The sequence below is a fragment of the Pteronotus mesoamericanus genome, unplaced genomic scaffold (genome assembly GCF_021234165.1).
Source record: "Pteronotus mesoamericanus isolate MK-2021 breed Mesoamerican mustached bat unplaced genomic scaffold, CSHL_Meso_final contig_130, whole genome shotgun sequence".
Taxonomy (NCBI): domain Eukaryota; kingdom Metazoa; phylum Chordata; class Mammalia; order Chiroptera; family Mormoopidae; genus Pteronotus; species Pteronotus mesoamericanus.
In genome coordinates, this window is record NW_026555060.1 from 11,112,648 (window position 1) to 11,131,253 (window position 18,606).

The window sequence follows — 18,606 nt, forward strand, 5'->3', positions numbered from 1 at the left end:
AAAGTGCAAATGTTCATAGCAGTATTATTTTAATAATCAAAGAATGGAAACAACCCAAATGTCCATCAAATGCTGGATGGACTAATAAAATATTGTATATCCACATGGTAGGATATTATTTGGCTATAAAAAGGAATAGAGAACTCATGCATGCTACAATATTGATGAATCTTAAAAATATGCTAAATGAAAGAAGCCAGAGATAAAAGACCACATATTTTATGATTCCATTTATGTGAAATTTCCAGAACAGGCAAATGTGCCATAGAGACAGAAAGTAGATTAATGATTGCCTAGGACTGGAGGGTTTAGGGCAAAATTGAGAGTGTCTGCTAATGGGTACGCGGTTTCCTTTGGGGTGATGAGAATGTCTAAAATTAGTTTGTTGATGATTATACAACTCTGTGAATATATTAAAAACTATTTAATTTTATACTTTAAATTGGTGAATTGTATGGCATATGAATTATATCAATAAAGCCAGTGTATACGTAAAACAGGATACGTTTTGCAGGTGCGACTGTCAGCAGTTGGTGATCAATGAGATAGGGCGCTAAGGGCAAGGGAGGAATTAACAATGACCCCTAAAATTTGGCCATGGCAACTTCTAAGAAGCAGAGGAAAGACTAGGAGTTAGTTGTTTTTGTTTTTTGGAGCTTTTGTTTTTTAAGTGCGGGGAGACAGCTTTGAAAATCCATAATTCTATTGTGGACATACTAAGTTTGAGTATCTGTGAAATATCCAATGAGAGATTTTAAGGAGATAGTCGCATGTGTGTCTGGAACTCAGAGGGACCATCATGACTGGAGATAAAATTTAGATGATAGCTAAATGCACAGGTAAGGATGAAAATGGGGGAAGAGAGAGAGAGAGAGAGAGAGAGGGAGAGAGGGAGAGGGAGAGAGAGAGAGAAAATGAGGATGAACAAGGCTCAGGATGAGGTGGGAAGAGGAGGCCTACAGAGAAAACGGAAGGAGGGCCAGCCAGGGAGGAAGGAAAGTAGGCAAGTGCTGGGTCACTGAACCCAGACTTGATAAGGAGGGAAGAATCCACAGACGGGTACACCCTTCTTACTGTGGACAGTAAGAGGACAGAAGTGTGCTTTGGAACTGCCAAGACAGGCATTGTTCATAACATTGATAAGAGTAGTAACTCAGTAGCACAGAGGCCAGGTTAGAGTGGGTTGAAGGGAAATGTGAAGTGCTAAAGCGGAGAGCATTAGGCAGCAGGTGAGACTTGCTTTAGGATGCTTTCCTGCTCTGCTGAGACCCCGGAGTGCAGAGCGTCAGTGGGGTTCGAGGCCACCTCTTCCTTGGAGCCAGCTCCTAGGGATTAAATCCTGCCTGTGGGGAGCTGCGAGCCTGTAAGAAGGGGTAGGGCAGCAGGGTAGTGCTAGCCTGCAGTCCAGAGAAGAGGGTCATTCCTTCATGGTTCTCTCGTGGTTTTTATCTTGTTATAAAGCAGAAAGTATTTTATTAATGTACTTTTTCAAGGTTTGGGTGGAATTGTTTGAAAACTTTCATTTGAAATCAGAATAAAGAGAAAGGGCGTTCCACGCTTTCCGGTGCAGTCCTTTTATAACGCGCAGTCCTTATACGCACAGTCCCGCTGTGCCGCACCCGTGCTTCACGTCTCTTCAGACATCAGCGCAACCAGAGTGGGTCCTGGGCAAGGTGGAGTGAGCAACACCCAGCCTTTACTTTCACTTGAGAAAATGGACTGCACTTAGGCTATAAAGCCCATTGGCTGTTTTGGGCGAAAATCGTGTTTTGAGCACATGTCTGTTGACTGCTCATTTTGTATGAGGCCAAGCATTATTTGTTTTTTCTTTTACGGGGTGTGTGTATGTGTGCACATTCATGCATGTGCACACAGTTTGGTGAGTCATATTTTTAAAGTTACAGCTTAGTGTTTTAGCTCAAATTTCTGCTCTTTTTTACATGGCATATAAATGGCCTATCATAGAAAGGTATTTTTAAAATCCGCTGTTTTCTAGCTGGCTTGGCACAAAATTAGAAAACATCCTTGTTTTCAAGCCCTGGTTAAAGGCTCCTTATAAGGATTTTCCGTGTGTGTGTGTGTGTGTGTGTGTGTGTGTGTATTTTAATTATATGGTTGTTGTTTGGTTGTGTTTTATTGTATATGGAGGGGACATGTATTGGAGGATTTCAAGGGAAGCATTTTTCAATATTATTCTCATTAAAACATTCTTCCTCTGAAAGAAGCATCTTAATTTGTTCTAGAGCACAGATCCATAGGGTGTTAAACTTATTATTATGAGAAAACAATATTTGTAGCATGTCCTATTTGGTTGAAAGCTAGACCATTATCCACAAGGAAATAGGAAATCACCAGCTTAAAAACAACCTCGACTTTAGAGTCCTGTTTTTTTTTCAGCTGGCCTCTGCCCTAGGCTTAGAGGTTTTACTGACTTCTGTCAACTTGCTGTCACGGGAGAATTAGAGTGATTATATGGGAGGAATTGTTTGAACCTCAATGTGTTATTTTGCCTCCAGGGCTTTGTTAAAGAAACTTTTCATATCTTGATTTTATTTTTGAATCATTTATTTTTTTAAGAAAAATTTTGTGGTTTAATTTGATAGTAAAAGAGTGAGGGAAAGCAGGTGTAAAGAGAACAGGTTTGGTCGGCTCTGCTTACAGCTACCTGCTTTTTGGGAGAAGCCTCTGCAGCCTGGCTGTGACCAGGGTCGGGCAAGGTCAGTTTCAGCGTCTCCGGATCGTCTCAGAGGCTTGGACAGCTGAGCAGGTGCTCCTGACAGCATTTTAGCTCATTTTGTGGAGGAGGATGGATTTGGTTCCTTCTGCCCAGGGTGGATCTGTGCAAACTGCTGTGTTTCTCAGAAAACTTCTTGTTTGTTTTGGGGCACAGCCAGGCCTCTCCTGCGGGTGGTGTGCACTGTCGCAAACCTCAGGCCCCGAAGCCTGTACTTCACTTTGTCTGTCAGCTTACACGGGTTTTAGGAAACAGGCAGCCTGCAGTTTGGGACAAACATCAAAGTGATGTTCATGAGCCTGTGCAGGCAGAGGCTCTGGGCAGATTGCTGTGAGATGTGGGACTCTGGGTGACGTGAAGGGAGAAGAGCAGGAGAGACAGGTACGGGACTTCTGGCTTTTCGGAATCACTCCACTTGGCTGCACTTAGGAACCTGGTTAGCATTTCATGGGCTGGCGGGGCCTCGTGCTCTCATTTTGGAATGCGTGTGGTGCTGATTTAAGGATGTTGATAATGTACTTAGTGTAGAGCATTCCAACTAAAAATGCCAATAATTTCACTTTTTAAGTAAAAATATAGTTTTATTTTTTTAAACGGCTGTTCTATTACCAAAATCTACTATCTAGCTGTCTAAATAGGAAAAGCAAGCACATAAAACTCCTAAAGGAATCTTTCTTTGTCATCTTTTATTAAATCCCATGTAAGATGCAGGCCTCATTTATAATAAAATTTACCATAGAACAAGAAAAAGAAACCATGAAAGAATAGAAATACACCTTTGGAATTCTCCATTCCTTACCTATTCCTAAGCGCGCGCGCTCTCTCTCTCTCTCTCTACCCCCCTCCCCCCGACACACACTCACATACACACCTGTACTGACATAAAAAATGGGTAGCAAATGTCTTGTAGGGCAACAGAAGGTAAAATACAATCAAGTAAGAGGTTGAATATAAATTGGAACAAGTCTTAACTTTTCACTTTCGTTTGGCTACTTTTACTAATTCTCTTTGCCGGGTTTAGGCTTTTCAAACATTCTTTGGCTCTGGGAGAGGGCGTTGTATAACTATAAAACTTGAGACTCCTGGCCCTAGAATAAATGTTCCTTTAAAAACCCTAAGGACAGAAAATTGAACACAGCTGTGCAAAAGAAAAAGGAAAAAAAGCCAAGGGCTGGTTCAGGGCTGCAGGCGCCCTGACCAGCTTCCCCAAGTGCACTGGGGCTGTGGTTTCTTGACGGGGAGCTTCGGTGGTCTTTTTGAAAGTTGAAGGAAAAGTCCAAGACCTCCCTTTAGAACGGGATGTTTTTGTGATGTGGTTAGGAGAGCATTCGGACTAGTTTGTTTTTCATTGTCCTGCTTGTCTTGTGCATATTCTGTTGTTTCCCTCTGGAGAGAATTGGGGTTTCTAGTCATTTTCTGGGATGTTATGATTGTATAGTTCCTACTTATAAGTAAACTTCAGAGCTGAAGCAGTTTCCACCAGTCAGAACGTAGGAGAGGCAAGATTTTTTTAGCCCCAAAGTGCCCCCCGCCCCCCGCCCAGTCACAGAGTTTCCCTCAGGATGAGCAGCTTTGAAGCGTGGCCCTGAGAACACAGCATCGCCTCTCCTTGCTTCTGCTCCCCTGGGAGCCAGACTTCTCTGGGGCTGGCTGGTGGGCCACCCTGCCCCTCCCCCGTTTGGTCTGTGGCCCGCAGGAGCCATCACCGTGGCCCCTAACCTCGGTGCTGCCCGGGATTAATCATTCTGCTCTGTGTCAGACCGTGTAACGATGATTCATACTTCTTCCTCTGCAAGATTAGATTACTTTAATTTCCATATCCTGACTGTGCACTAGGGATTTGAATTAATACTTGTTGGTATGGAGAGCAGTGTCATGTTTCTGGGCATAAAGGACTAACCTTGCCCACTTGGCCATCATCAGAAAACATGTAGGGCTGGCCTGTTGCGATCTGGCCTTCGGGTCTGCCACATCAGTTAGCTTACTTCAGAGGCTGCGGCAGGGCCTCGGCGCGCCCCTGGCCCAGGTGCAGTCACTTGCCTAAGAGAGGCCGTGCCTAGGTCAGAATGTTTGAGAGGTTTGTGACGGAGTCCTGCATTGAAATCAGGCACTGCTTAATGAGGAAAATCTTCCCCAAAGAGGTACTTGGGAAGGAAATAAAATAATTCGGGCTGTGGGACAGACTCCCTGAAGCCAGCAGGGCCTGTGATCATAGATTGCAGGGTGGTAGGAGCAATGAGAGGGCAAGGAGCCTTTGAAAAACCTTTATGCTTTGGCTCTCTTCCTCTAAACTATGCATTATTTATTCTGTTCTCTCAACAAATATTAATTGAGCACTTCTATGTCCTAGGCACGATTCCGGGCACTGAAATTTATCAAACGGCTACAAAACAGGCAAAAATCTCTGCTCTCGTGGAACTCGCATTGGGGTGTGGGGGTGGTACTGCCGTAGGAATGTGGGCTGAGAAAGCCGCAGGCAGAGGCAGGAGTAACAGGAAGAACTAAGTGTAGTTGTTTGAGGGGTGTTTGCCTATTTATCTCCTGTCTTTCCCCTGACACAATGTACGCTATCCCACTGACTTTATATTTTTCCATAGATTTCCCCTGAAGGGATTTCTTCATACATGCTAATAACATGGTGTCATGAATCCATGAGATAACATCAGGGTCTTTGAAGGATTTATCTGCTATAGATTGAATCTGTGTTGGATCAAGTTTTTGTATCTTTGTTCACTATCCTACTACCTAATAATTCTCGCTCCAGAATGCCTTACATTAACATACTTTCTCTCCCCTTCGATCCCCTTCCTGTCTCTATTCTCTCCTTTCTTTTCTTTCTGCTAGTTCTGTTTTTCTTTAATGAGTATAAGACGGCAGCACTTTGCCGTGGAATTACAGAATCTCAGTTTTCTAGAACTGGATGGGACTATGAGAGTCTTACTCTAGATACACAATTTTTGGTCTCTAGACTAAAACCAAGATTTTACTTGATGCATCTAAATGAGAAATATAAGAAAATCTAATAGACGTTTCACAAAGCTAAACTTAATTGGTTGATTCCTATATCTTCCCATTATTTTTTCTTAGACTTTTTAGGTCTTAGTGTCTTCCACCTACCTCAGAAATTACTCATCCTGCTGAACTCAGCCCCCTTCCCTCCCCAGGCTCCATGCTGTCCCCAAGTTGACTCTGCCCCGATCTTGTTCTCCCACACTTTGGTCTTCAGACAGTACCCTTCTCCTCAATTTTGTAGCTCCTGCCTTAAAACAAGAGTCACTGCTTAAACCTTAGGGTAGGAAGTTACCAACTGTGCTACCAGGAAACTATGTTTCAGGAACCCCAGTTGGAGCCACAAGTACATTTTAAACTATAACACATAGTGGTTCAGTTTTATAGAATTATTGGTACTGCGGTTCCACATTATTACAGGTTTATCAGGCTTTTGTGGGTTGGCCCAAGTGCACAGCCATCACTTATAACCCTGTTTCTGGAGGAAAATGAGAATGAAGTTTCAAGTGGGGCTCCAACTGAGCTGGAGAGGGCATGCACCGTGCCTCCGACGCAGGGTGAGTGCGGTTGTCTAGGTTCGTGGAGGCTGCGAGAACACGGTTGCAGAGGACGCTGCCCAGGTCCTCCCTGTTTCCAGCGCATCTCTGAAGTCTGGACATTGCTCCTGATTCTCATTTGGAACATGGTGCAGATGTTTGCCTTTTCACATACTCTCGAAGAAGAAACATGGGTTCCTTGTGTTTTTCATTCAGGAGTAAGAATATTCCATTCCCTCTTGGTGTTTGGGATCAACAAAGGAAACCACTTATGGTGCAAAGCTTTGTGTCAACAGCAGCATAGAAAGGAAAGAGCATCTAGAGTCTTCTGTGGGGTAGCAGGTCCTCACTCCACCAGCTGCATCACTTTAAAGTCATGTTCCCACTTGAGAACCACTGTGATTCTGCCATGTGACAAATTGATAGAAATCCCATATTTTTATATATATATAGAGAGAGAGAGAGAGAGAGGCCTAAATGGATCATGTCATCCTTTGTACATCTCTGATTACTCTCAAGACTCTGAGCCTGGTGTCCAGGAATGTGATGTTGGTCCAGCTGTGCGAGAGACTGCATCCCTGGAGCCAGGACTCATAAACACGGTCCAGGCTCCCCCTTGGCAAACTCACATTTCATTTTGACCGTGAGGCCAGCAGTTCTGTTCATGCTGAGCATTGCTACACACCCATGCTCTTGAAGCAGGAGCCTGGGAGAAAAGAGTTGGCTTGCTCATCTGTTGTTCAAGCCAGTGACCTACACATGACCTTGGAGCTTGAGAGATTGTCATCTAAAGCCAGTGAAGTTCTTCATAAGCTTTGAGAGACAGAGACAGACTCATTGCTCAGCTGATTTAGATTATCTGGGAAAGGGCAATTTGTTGTTGGAAAAATGTTAACCAAAAATAATATTTCCCCCTTTTTGCTTTTTAAAAAATCCACCCCCAAATAAAATTATTTGTTCATGATGCGGAAGGTTTATAGTGGTGTATCAAGTGTGAATGTTAGGAGACTAAGGCCTGTCCTAGCCTTTACTTATAGATGCCACAATTCTAAGTTTATGGAAAATAAAAAGAAGAATGAAATGATTCCAAGTCTGGTTCTGTCATAGCAGAAATTAGGACATAATGTGTACATAGGTCCTGGTTGCCAGGTCTTTTCATCCCCTGGAAATGAGCAGCTTAAAAAAATACTTCTAATGATTGCTCATGTCCATTGCTGTTTAGAAAGCGGACTTCTCAGAAGGCAGAGGCAGCGAGACAGACAGCGTCGTTGCCTCGCACTCCCTGCACTGACAGTGCTGGCCAGGGCTCTGACGTCAGCCTTCCTCAGAAACAGGTGCTCTACACAGGACGGGTGGACAGCATGCCTGGTGCCTGGAAGCACCCGAGCTGACTATATCTATTTTATTTTCTGCCTATAAACTAAGGAACCAACTTATCATTCTTGTCACTCTCCAACTTCAGAGGGGTATTAAGTATTGATCAATCAAACCTGAAAAAAAAAAAAAAGAGAATTCTGTTGCTGAATTAAAATAAGAAAAAAAAAGAACCAACTGCAAGCTACTTTGATTCCGGCTTTCAGTTTTCATAGACAAACATTCGTGACCTTTATCAAGCGGCAGACATGGATTGCTAGGGTTAAAGAGATATGACGGAGTCCCTGGCTTCTGGGCACCAAGAGAATAGAGGTTGGAAATCATAGGCCATGTCAGGAAAGGGTTTATAGGAGAAATAATGTCAACCAAGTCTTAAAGAATGATTAGCAGCAGCCCCCCACCTTTTTGGCACTAGGAACCAGTTTTGTGAAAGACAGTTTTTCCACAGACAGGGAAGGGGCTTAGAAGGGGAGTTGGGGGGAGGCAGAATGTGCTCAGCCAGTAATGCGAGTGAAGCTTTACCTGCTGTTCACCTCCTGCTGTGGTTCCTAACGGGCCATGGACTGGTACCGGTCCGTGGCGCAGGAGTTGGGGGCCCCTGGATTAGGGGATTTCTAAATGAGAAGGAAGGGAAGGGCACTGCTGGAACACAACCACCGTGGCCGCTGTGCTTCCTCACAGTCCCCTGCTGGGGAGGGTTGGTGGGGTGTGTGGCTGAAGAGGTAGGCAGGCACTCAGTCACAGAGGCAGGGACTTTGGCGCGTCCAGTAGGCCAGGCTTTCTCAGCCCTGTTTCCCACCAGTACGTGTATGCTGCACGCTCTCCTCATGTGTCACACACTCCTGGGTGTACCCGCATGGGCCGTTTGTAATAGAGCAAGACATTAGAATTCCTCATAACATCACAACTATTAGCAACCCATCTGTAAAAGTGAGTCACCGCAGATCTTGGTCTATATGAGATAATCTCTGGGTTAAGTGTCACTCGATCCTCTTTTCTGCTACCGATGAATTAAATGCAAGAGGGTGAAAGTGACTTTTTTATAAGGACATGCTTACATTTACTCTCCAAGGACATTTAATTCAAAGAGTTTGTCCAGCATCTTCCATCCCTGCATAGTGACTGGCTGCCCAGCTACCAGCCCCCAGGCCCTCGCGGGGAACTGCTGCCGGAGCCCGTGCCGGGGTTTGGGCGAGTCCAAGGCATTCTGGAAGCGGTGGAGAGGGTGGGTTTGGGGAGGTGTCAGGGGTTGAGGGGGCCAGTTGGAGGTTCTGGTGAGACTCCTGACAAGAGGCAATGAGAAAGTGGAAGTAGTGGGGAAGGCTGTGCTTCAGGCAGCAAGACTTGGTGATGGCTGGGATGGGAGTGACAAGCCCGAGTAAGGCCTTGGTCAGTCAAGTGAACAGGGGCACACACATGTCATAATGGCAAAGGACGAGTGTCGCATTGTCTTGAGTCACATGTTGCTTGAGATATCTAGTATTCTGAACCCCAAGGAATGATCGTCATCCTGAATCCTGCCACAGGTGTGGCAGACCTCACTCTGGGAGAGGTGGAGTGAGAAGAGTGACTGCTAAGGACAGAGTCCTGGGAAATGGGCATTTGAGGGAGAGGAAAGGAAGAAGGGCCCAGGAACCAACTGAGGATGGGGGGTGTCAGCAAGGCATGGGGAGAGACAAAGAAATGTTTCAAAAGGGCATGTTCCATGAAGCTGGAAGTGGTCAGAGAGGATCAGATGCCTTGGAGAGGCCAAGTCCACTGAGAGACCCTGTCGTTGGGGGCAGCAGTTTTGGGGTGTCAGAGAGCCGGAATCGGATTGGAAAACTGATAGAGGAGCAAAAGGTGACTGGGAGAGGGAAGATTGTAATTGTGGAAGATTAGTTGTGATAAAAAGTGGTGGTACCTTTATACAACAAAATACTACTCAGCCCTAAAAAAGAAGGATTAACTTTTGCAACAGCATGGATGAACCTGGAGAGCATTATGCTAAGTGAAATAAGCCAATCATAGAGAGACAAATACCATATGATCTCACGCATATGTGGACTCTAATGAACAAAATAAACTAACAAATAAAATAGTGGAATAAGCCAGTGAAATAAGCCAGTCAGGGAAAAACAAATACCATGTGATCTCATGCATATGTGGAATCTAATGAACAAAATAAACTAGCAAAATAGAAAAAGACTCATAGATACAGAGAACAGATTGACAGCTGTCAGAGGGGAGGGGTGTGGGGGGGCTGGGTGAAATAGGTAAAGGAATGAAGGGAGTCAACAAAAAAACAAACAAAAAAAATCACAGTTACAACAGCATGGTGATTACCAGAGGGAAAAGGAGATCGGGGGAGGTAGAAGGTGGTAGAGGGGAGATAAATATTGATGGAGGGAGACTTGACTTGGGGTGGTGAACACACAACACAATACACAGATGTTATATTATAGAATTGTACGCCTGAAAACGATATAGTTTTATTTACTGATGTCACCCCAATAAATTCAATTTTTAAGAAAAGAGAGACAAGACAGGCAAGCTCTTGAAGGGGGAAGTGGGCTGAGGAGCTTGGATGGGGCAGGACAGGAGACGCCGGCGTGCTCTTGGGCTTGCTGCTCGGCCGTCAGCCTTCCTGCACCCTGACAAGGAGCTGCGTCTGCTCTGTGTGCTCTGTGCCTTTTCCAGAGCTAATCGTTTCTAGAAGGAAAGTCCAGGGTAAGTGACTTTGGCCCTCAGGAGGCTCAGGTCAGTATTTTGGATCTAGGTTTTATGGAATCTGAGAGGATGAGGTCACTGAAGCATCTCAGCTGGTCCATCCAACCACTTGGAAGTTGAACTTGTATCTTGTCTTTTTTATTTTCAAGCATAAAACCTGCAAGACTCCAGAACTCCAGAGTTCAAAAGCTTGTTTTCTATGCTATCTATTGTAGCATTATATTTGAGATGGCCCAGGCTCCTCCCTTTTTTAAAGTGTTGTTTTCTTGTTATTTCTCAAGTGTAGGTTGGATTTGAAAATTAATCATCTTAGACAGTGGATTGAACCTCTGAAAATTATGTGGAGGAATCTTGCTCAAATATGCCCTGGGTGTTAGAAGTACTCTTTTAAGTACCCATATAACCTGCCAAATAAACATTTTTAATTGGAAAGTAATGTTTTCATTCCTTATTCTGTATCAAATATTTTACTTTGGATCAATGACTTTCTTGTAGAAACATTTCCAATTTGAATTTCTTAAGATGGCACCAATGACAGGAAAATCTACTTAGGTTTATCTCCGGTTTATGTAAAGTACAATTATCGTAAGCAGCCCATTTACAAATGGGTTGCATTTGGAAGTTTCATTTGAAGTAGTTTTTTTCTCTAATGTTTAAACTTTTAATTTTAAGGTAATTATAGATCCAAATGCAGCTGTAAGGAATAATACAGAAAGAGCCTGTGTGTCTTTTACCCATGTCCCCCCACTGTGGTAACATCTTGCAAAGCGATGAAGCGATGCCATTACAAGGATATCGGCATTGATACAGTCAATATAGGAGTGGAAGAGATCCAGAACAAGGGTCCCTCATGGTGCCCTTGATAGCCACTGCACCCCCATCCCTAACCTCTGATCACCACGAATACATTTTTCATTTTTACAATGTTGTCACTTGGGGAATGTAGAAATAGAATCATACAGCATCTCATCTCTTGGGATTAGCTTTCTTTTGCCCTGCATAAGTCCCTGGATATTAATGCAGATTTATGTGTGTGTATTAAAGTTCATTCCATATTATTCCATGGTACAGAGGCACTGCTATTTATTTAACCATTCCTCTATGGAAGGACATCTGAGTTGTTTCCAGGTTTGGTTTATTACGAATAAAACTACTATAAACATCTGTATTCAGGTTTTTGTAGTCTATTACAAATAAAACTACTCTGAACATTTGTATTCAGGTTTTTGTATGAAAATAAGCTTTCGTTTTTCTGGAAAAAATATCTGGAGTGCAACTGCTGGGTCATTTGGTAGTTTGGTTTGGCATGTTTAGCTTTCTAAGGAACTGCCAAACTGTTTCCGGGAGTTGCTCTGCCTTTTACATTCCCACCAGCAATGTGTGAGTGATCCTTGCCAGAATTTGGTGTTGTCACTATTTTTTATTATTACCATTCTGATAGGTGTGTCAGGATATCTCACTGTGGTTTTAATTTTCATTTCTCTAATGGCTAATGATGTTGAATGTACTTTTGTGTGCTTATTTGCCATCTGTGTATCTCTTTTAGTGAATTATCTCTTCACATCTTTTGCCCATTTTCAAATTGAACTGTTTGTGTTTTTTGCTGTTGAATATTGAGAGTTCTTCAATATTGTACATATTTGTCCATTTTCAAATATGTAATTTGCACGTAGTTTCTCTAACTCTGTAGTATGTTTTTTCATACTCTTAACAGAGTCTTTCGTGAAGCAGAAGTTTTCCATTTTCTTCTATTTTTTTCCTAAGGGTTTTGTAGTTTTATATTTTACATTTAATTTCATGGTCCTTGGTTAATTTTTGTTAAAGGTGTGAAGATTGGTTCAAGGCTATCTGTCTATCTATCTATCTATTTATTTTTGTCAGTGGATGTCCAATTGCTCCAGTTCCTATGGTTGAAAGGCACTTTTTGTCAAAAATCAGTTGGGTATATTTGTGTTGGTCTATTTATGGCTTTTCTAATCTACCATGATAGCTACACAGTAGACGTAAATATGGATAGGTTGATTACTCTCACTTTATTTCTCTTTTTTAAGATTGTTTTAGCTATTCTAAGGCCTGTGCCTCTGCATATAAATTTTAGAACAAGTTTGTCTAAATCTACCAAAAATCTTGCTGGGATGTCAGTAGAATTGTAATAAATCTATAGATATTTTTGGGGGAGAATCGACATCCTTATTATGCTGATTCTTCCAGTACATGAACACAGTATATGTCTCTTGATTTATTTAGATCTTCTTTGATGTCTTTTACCAGGATTATGTAATTTACAACATACAGGTCCTGTGTAACTTCATATCTAAATATTTTGTTTTCTTTGCAATGATTATAAATGGTATTGTGTCTTCAATTTTGGTTTCCACATGTTCATTGTTGTTATAAAATAGGAGTTATAGAGATATAAATGTAGTTTCTCTTAGAAATAAATATCATAAAAATATATGGTTACTGAATTAGCTCACAAAAGCCAGATTAAAATTCATAATAAAGCAGATATAATGAACAGTTACTAGAAAGAATACTAGATTGCCATGTTGTTACAATACTATTATTGAATAATAGCAAATGAGAAATAGTTAGTTACTTATCAAATATCTTGGAAATTTCTAGGTTTAGTCTAAGTTTAGTTCCCACTTTAATTTTAATTCATAATATATGGTTTTTCATTTTCATGGGGATACCATGAAATCTACTCTCATGCATATCGGGTCTGATTACTGTCATTTTTTGGAAAGAAGTGTGTATAATAAGTTTCCTGAGTGCGGCAGATAGCAGAAAAATTGAAGAGTGTATTTAAACAGGTTGCATAGGTAGAATTAACTGGGATTTGAATGAAGACAAGAAAGGCATATAAAACAGACACCTGAGAAGAATTATTCTGTTAGACTCTAATGCACTAACTTAGGCCCATGAGCCACAACTCTTAGGCATTGAAATTTATGTGTTTATTTTATGGCAATAAATCTTTTTTAAGGAAAATAATTGCATTGTTGCAGTAACAGTAATTCCTTTTCTCTTCTTACCTTTTCTTAAAAGACCCCATGGTCAACTGTTTGACATAGTTTTGATTTATCTTTATGCTGCTTTGCCCCAGGAGGAATTTCAACCAGGTTCTATAAATATATAAAACAAGACAAAATAACATTAAAAATTGATGAAAGGTAAAATTGATCAAAGGGAAGATAAGATGAGGACCAGGATGAAGATTAGGAAGCAGGAGTCACGCTGTGACATTTTATTCATCATCTTGAAATGGGTAAGAAATTTGGCTGAGACAAATTGCTTTTACCCCTTGCACAAAATAGTCTGGTGTTTAATTATTACAGCTGCCCAGGGGAGCTCCCGTCTTTTCCCTTGGTCTCAGCCCTGTCTCTTTAGGGGGAGGCGTTGTCCTGCAGGGTTAATTAATAACAGGACCTCAGATGCCACTTTGGGAGGCCTCTGCCGGCTGATGCAGCTGGCGGTCTGAGGAGGGACGCTCAGAGGCACACCACCCAGGCCCCATGGCATGAAGCACGGCTTTGGCTGTAGCCCAGGAGTCTGGCTTTGTGGTTTGTGCTGAAGTTAGGATGAACAATTGAGACCTTCTCTCATTCTTCCTAGCAACAGGGACACCTTCAACTGTAAGTATTTTTGTAAGCAGGGTTGTCATTTAGTTTTAATATCTAAAAAATGCTATAGTGTTTTAAGAAGTGGTTTGCTTGATAGTGTTTTTGATTTTTTTTCCTTGTTTCGTTTTTTGTTTGTTTGTTTGCTTGTTGTTGGTTAAGGTTAATTAGTTAAGATTCTTCTGGTTTTTGAGTTGAGCCACCTGAGATTGATCTGAGGATAGTTTCAGTTTGGAGCATTGTCTTTGGTTTTAAGACAGACTATTTGTATTGTTTTTGAGGAAGTGCTTCCAATACAATTCTTTGTTCTGATGACTCATTTTCTACAATTATTGGAAGTGGGAGGAAGTCCACATATATCTACACAGTTTTAAACTTATAACTAGACCTGTGCCATTCTATATGCTGTTTCATGTATATGTATATATATGTATGTTACTTTTTGAGTATTCAGCTTCTGAACTTTATCAATGTTATGCTGTGCTTTTTTCGTTTAACCCAGAAACTAGAGTTAGAGAAACAAGAGCCCTCTCCATTCTGCACCGTTGTTAGCCTGTTCAATAGAGACTGATGTTGCATTTTTTTTTATTTCTCTGTGTAAGGAGCTGAAAGACAATGTGAACAAACTCATTGCATTTGAGGTAGCTGCTGGCCAGGCCTGTTGCAACAGCTGATGGGCTCCTCTGAGTTCCAAGAGCTATTTTGGTAGATTAGCTGGGATCAAGGCTCTCCAGTTCAGGCCATAAAAGGCCCGTCCCCTGTGAGCTGCCCCACTGCTTCTGACCGCGTCCTTCCAGGCTGAAGTGTCCTCAGGTTTCACGTGGATTTACCCAGTAATGGATGGCCACACCAAGGCCAGATTGGGGAAGTTCAGCATCAGGGACACTGGGAGACTGACAACTTCCAAAAGAAGACTCTTTTTAATAATATTTTGGCGATCTTTTTTCAGAGAAACTTTGGGGATGTAGCCTTCACCTATGTACTGCAGTTGGCACCCACATGCCTCGTGGAGAGCACCGTTCTAAATTTATCCTGTTCTGAATCATCACTTCGAATAGATGCACTTGCCTGGTTTGCATTGTGATATTTGATTTGTATAGTGTTTTTTGGCCTAACTTTTGATATTTTACTTTTTGTTTAGAATTTGAAAGTAGTGTTCATTGAAAGGAGGAGACCCAAAGAAAATACTTAAGGACGCCCAAATCTGGATTCAAGGATATATCGTGTTTTGTTTTGTTCTTTTTAATTAGAAAAATAAGGAAGTAGAGTTTGATTTCCCCCCCTTTTAACGTAGAGGAACAAGGATTATACAGAAATTTGAAGTAAGTGAAAAATCTTTCTCTAAGTCTCAATGCAGTTGCTTTTCCGTGCCGTCTGCCTGAGCATGCTCCCAAAGCTTAGTTGACTTCAGGGAGTGCAGTGTTGTGCCAAGGGAGTGCTAGCTAATGAAAGCACTCCTCTAGACGCCGGAGGGCATGGTTTGGGGTTTTGGAATGATTGGGGTTTTTCCTTAAAAACAAAAGAACTTACTCTATAGTACTGAGAGATTTATACTAACAATTTGATTAATATGATTTAGTAACTACATTCTGTCTAAATGCTAGCACTTGAAGCCTTGGAATGAAAAGTGTGTTCACAATACAAAGTACCTCAGTGATGATATCTTAAGTATGGGGTGGAGGTCAGAAAGGCAAGAGTTACTGCATCCCTATTATTAATACATCTGGAAATACAAATAACCAGTGGGCCTTTTGTATAATCTTTGTTTTGAGTGTTCTTTACTTTCTTTATTCTGATTCTTCAGGCTTGATTTATAGAACCCCTAATGTTCCAGAATGTATTTTTTTTTTAAATCTTGCTTTAGTTTCTAGATTTTGAACTTTATTTTATTTCTAAATTATCCAAGGGAAAAATGCTTTTTAAGCCCTAGAGATAGCTGTGGACTCTTTGTAATTTAGTTTGGTGGTTTGATTCTGCTAAAAAAATAGCAATGGGCTCTAGGAGATTTATGCCTTATTTGACAAATTTCTCCTTTAAACGAAAGAAAAGATTATTTCTTTATACCAAATGATATGGACCAGTAGGAGCAGTAATTATTTTTATCAGGTAGAAAAACCGAATGATTATAGGAGTGAGCTTCATCAGTGAACACTGCTGTGGTTCTCAACCAGAGGTAGCGCCACAACTCTGGCAAGCATCGGAAATGCTTGGGGGTGCTTCTGGTTTTTCACAATAATATCCAGGGCTGGCATTTGGGGGAATGTGGTTAAGGATTGTAAACGCCCTGTAATATGGGGCAGTCACATAAGACAAAGCATTGCCCTGGCCAAAATTCCGGTGGGGTCCCCTACTGAGAAGAACTATAAGGCATAGATGTCCTCTCCCAACCCAGGAGAAGCAGCAGTGGGCTGGGCGCATTTTGGCTGCCTCTTCTCACCAAACCAGGAGAAACTTTGAGGAGCCAAGCAGCTGGGTGTCCTGCCAGGAGTGGATGATCCCTCACTCCTCTGAAGGGGAGAGGAGGTGAGGCAGATGAGCAAGAGAAAGTCCTCAGAAAAACGCGTTGTGGAGATAGTCTAACTGGTGCCAGGGGCATAATTTTAAAAGGAAAATTTGGTTAAAGCGCCCAGCTTACAGTACTTCATTCAGGGAAGCCAGATACCTTTGCTTTTCAGTTGAGCCGTACTGTTTCTTGGTAACCTCACCTCTGGAAGATTTTGCATTTCAATCAGAACTACTATCTTTGGCAATACCTGGGGTCATTAAAAATTCTACATTTGAGGGATGGTTTCCAAAGAAAAAGTAGTATTTTAGGTCAGGGGTTCACAAAGAGCTGTGGAGGTGAGCCACCAGGGGACTCTTTTTATTATTGAGATGCAGAGGAAGTCTCCTCCTCACCCAGGGCTGCCTGGGCTTTCTGGACACTCACCGCAACCCTACACTAATGCACACGTCTCAGGGGTCTCTCCTGACCAGGAGAATCCCCCATCGGGAGCTTTCCTGCTCCAGCTCTTCATGGTTTTGTAACTGAACCAGAAGCCATACCGTCACTTTGCTTCTTCTCCCTATTGGTCACCAGGGTGACTAAGTCTACTTCTGAAAAGATGCTTCTGCCTGCCACTTCCCCCTGAGCCGCCATGTCCCTTATCCAGATGACTGCATTGCCCTTAATTGGGGTTTTTTCCCCCCAGCTTCTCTGCTGCCCAGTCTGCCCTCAGAATGACCTTCCTACACAAAGATTTGAGCATGTTGCTCCACAAGAGCCAAATCCCTGTGGTTTCCCACTGATTAAAGGCTAAAGCACCACTCCTTAGCCTCCCTTTCAGGGTCTTTGATGCCACTGTTTTAGCTGGCTCCCCTCCCTGAAGTGTTTTGCCTTCCCTTGCTTGCCAGGTGGGGTTGGGGGCAGGGGTCATAACAGATGAAATCTTCCTAGAAGCTTCCTCTGACCTTCTGCCTCTGGGCTCCAAGGCCCTGATACTGTGTCCTGGTGATCCCATCCTCTGTAGGGGGTGCCCAAAGGGGCACCTGGGCCTCAGCCTTCTTGCCACCTGAAGATCTCCCCCAGTGCCCACTGCCCAGTGGGTGCTCCACACAAATGTCAGTTGATTGAATTGAATTGGGTTGGAATGACTTGTGGATTGTTCATATCAAAATTTAACTGTACTCCATAACATGCTTTTGCCAGTTTTATATATTATTTACTACAGAAGTGGGTGTTCTGTGTTATGAGTTATGTTTTTCCCCCATATCTAATAATGCAAGCAGAAACATTTGTCTTACTATTACAAGCCTGATGGGGTTTATATACGAGTGCTTTTGCCAACACAGGAAATTAAGGTACATTCGATGAAGTCAGCCACTTCATTATTGGAGCCTTGCCCAAAATGAAAGAACTCATCTAGTGGTGTGATATGACTTATGTACTTTTCCCAAGCACTAACTTTATCCTTTGGGTGAAACATCTGAGAGTGGCTTGCACTGCTGACCTGAGAGGGGAAGTCTTGCACCTTGATGTCTATTTGGAGAGAGTGCTGTCTCACTTGCTCATGGTCCTCCCTGTCATGGGAGGTTGGAAAGGACAATGTGGTTTGCCTCATAACTTGATTATTCTCTTCTGAAAGTTGATCCTTAAATCCCACACAAGTCCATAACCTATTTCTAATTGGCTTTTGTGTCATAGTCAAAGAAAGAGCTTTAATATTTGCTTTGAGATAGTTGATTTCCTCAGGTCGCAGCACTGGGTTCATTTCGGCAGGCTGAGCGCTCCCTGTCAGTGCTGCCCACCTACGTGCACGTCTCCAGGTCGGATGCTTTACAGTGAACACAACTGAAGTGTGTTTCCTGTCCTTGGTGAACTCATTCCCTGCGTGAGTTCAGACATAGACCTGACGAAGCTATTATGCAGTAGGCTGGAAGGGGTGAACAATAACAACGCGCCATCCATTATTATTGAATGCCGAGCTCAATGCCTATGTTGTCTTCTTTGATTTTCTACAGTGTCCCCTGAGAAATAGTACTAGCATCATTCCCATTCTACAGGGGGCAAAACTGAAGCTTAGAGAAGCTTTCCCAAGGGCACATGCCATGGGGTCATGGCAGATCTGGATTTGATCTCAGA

The 18,606-nt window shown here is 42.5% G+C and overlaps 1 protein-coding gene across 5 annotated transcripts in view; it reads left to right on the forward strand.

Annotated features, from left to right (window-relative positions):
• SVIL (supervillin) overlaps positions 1 to 18,606 on the forward strand; it is a 215,740-nt gene that overhangs the window by 63,246 nt on the left and 133,888 nt on the right. Inside the window, exon 1 of one of the 5 annotated variants that reach the window (XM_054592182.1) lies at positions 13,820 to 15,307. The exons of the other annotated variants lie outside the window; for them this stretch is intronic. The gene's annotated coding sequence lies outside the window, so the exon portion shown is untranslated. Of the gene's footprint in view, positions 1 to 13,819; positions 15,308 to 18,606 lie in introns of those variants that run through there. 5 annotated transcript variants of the gene reach the window in all.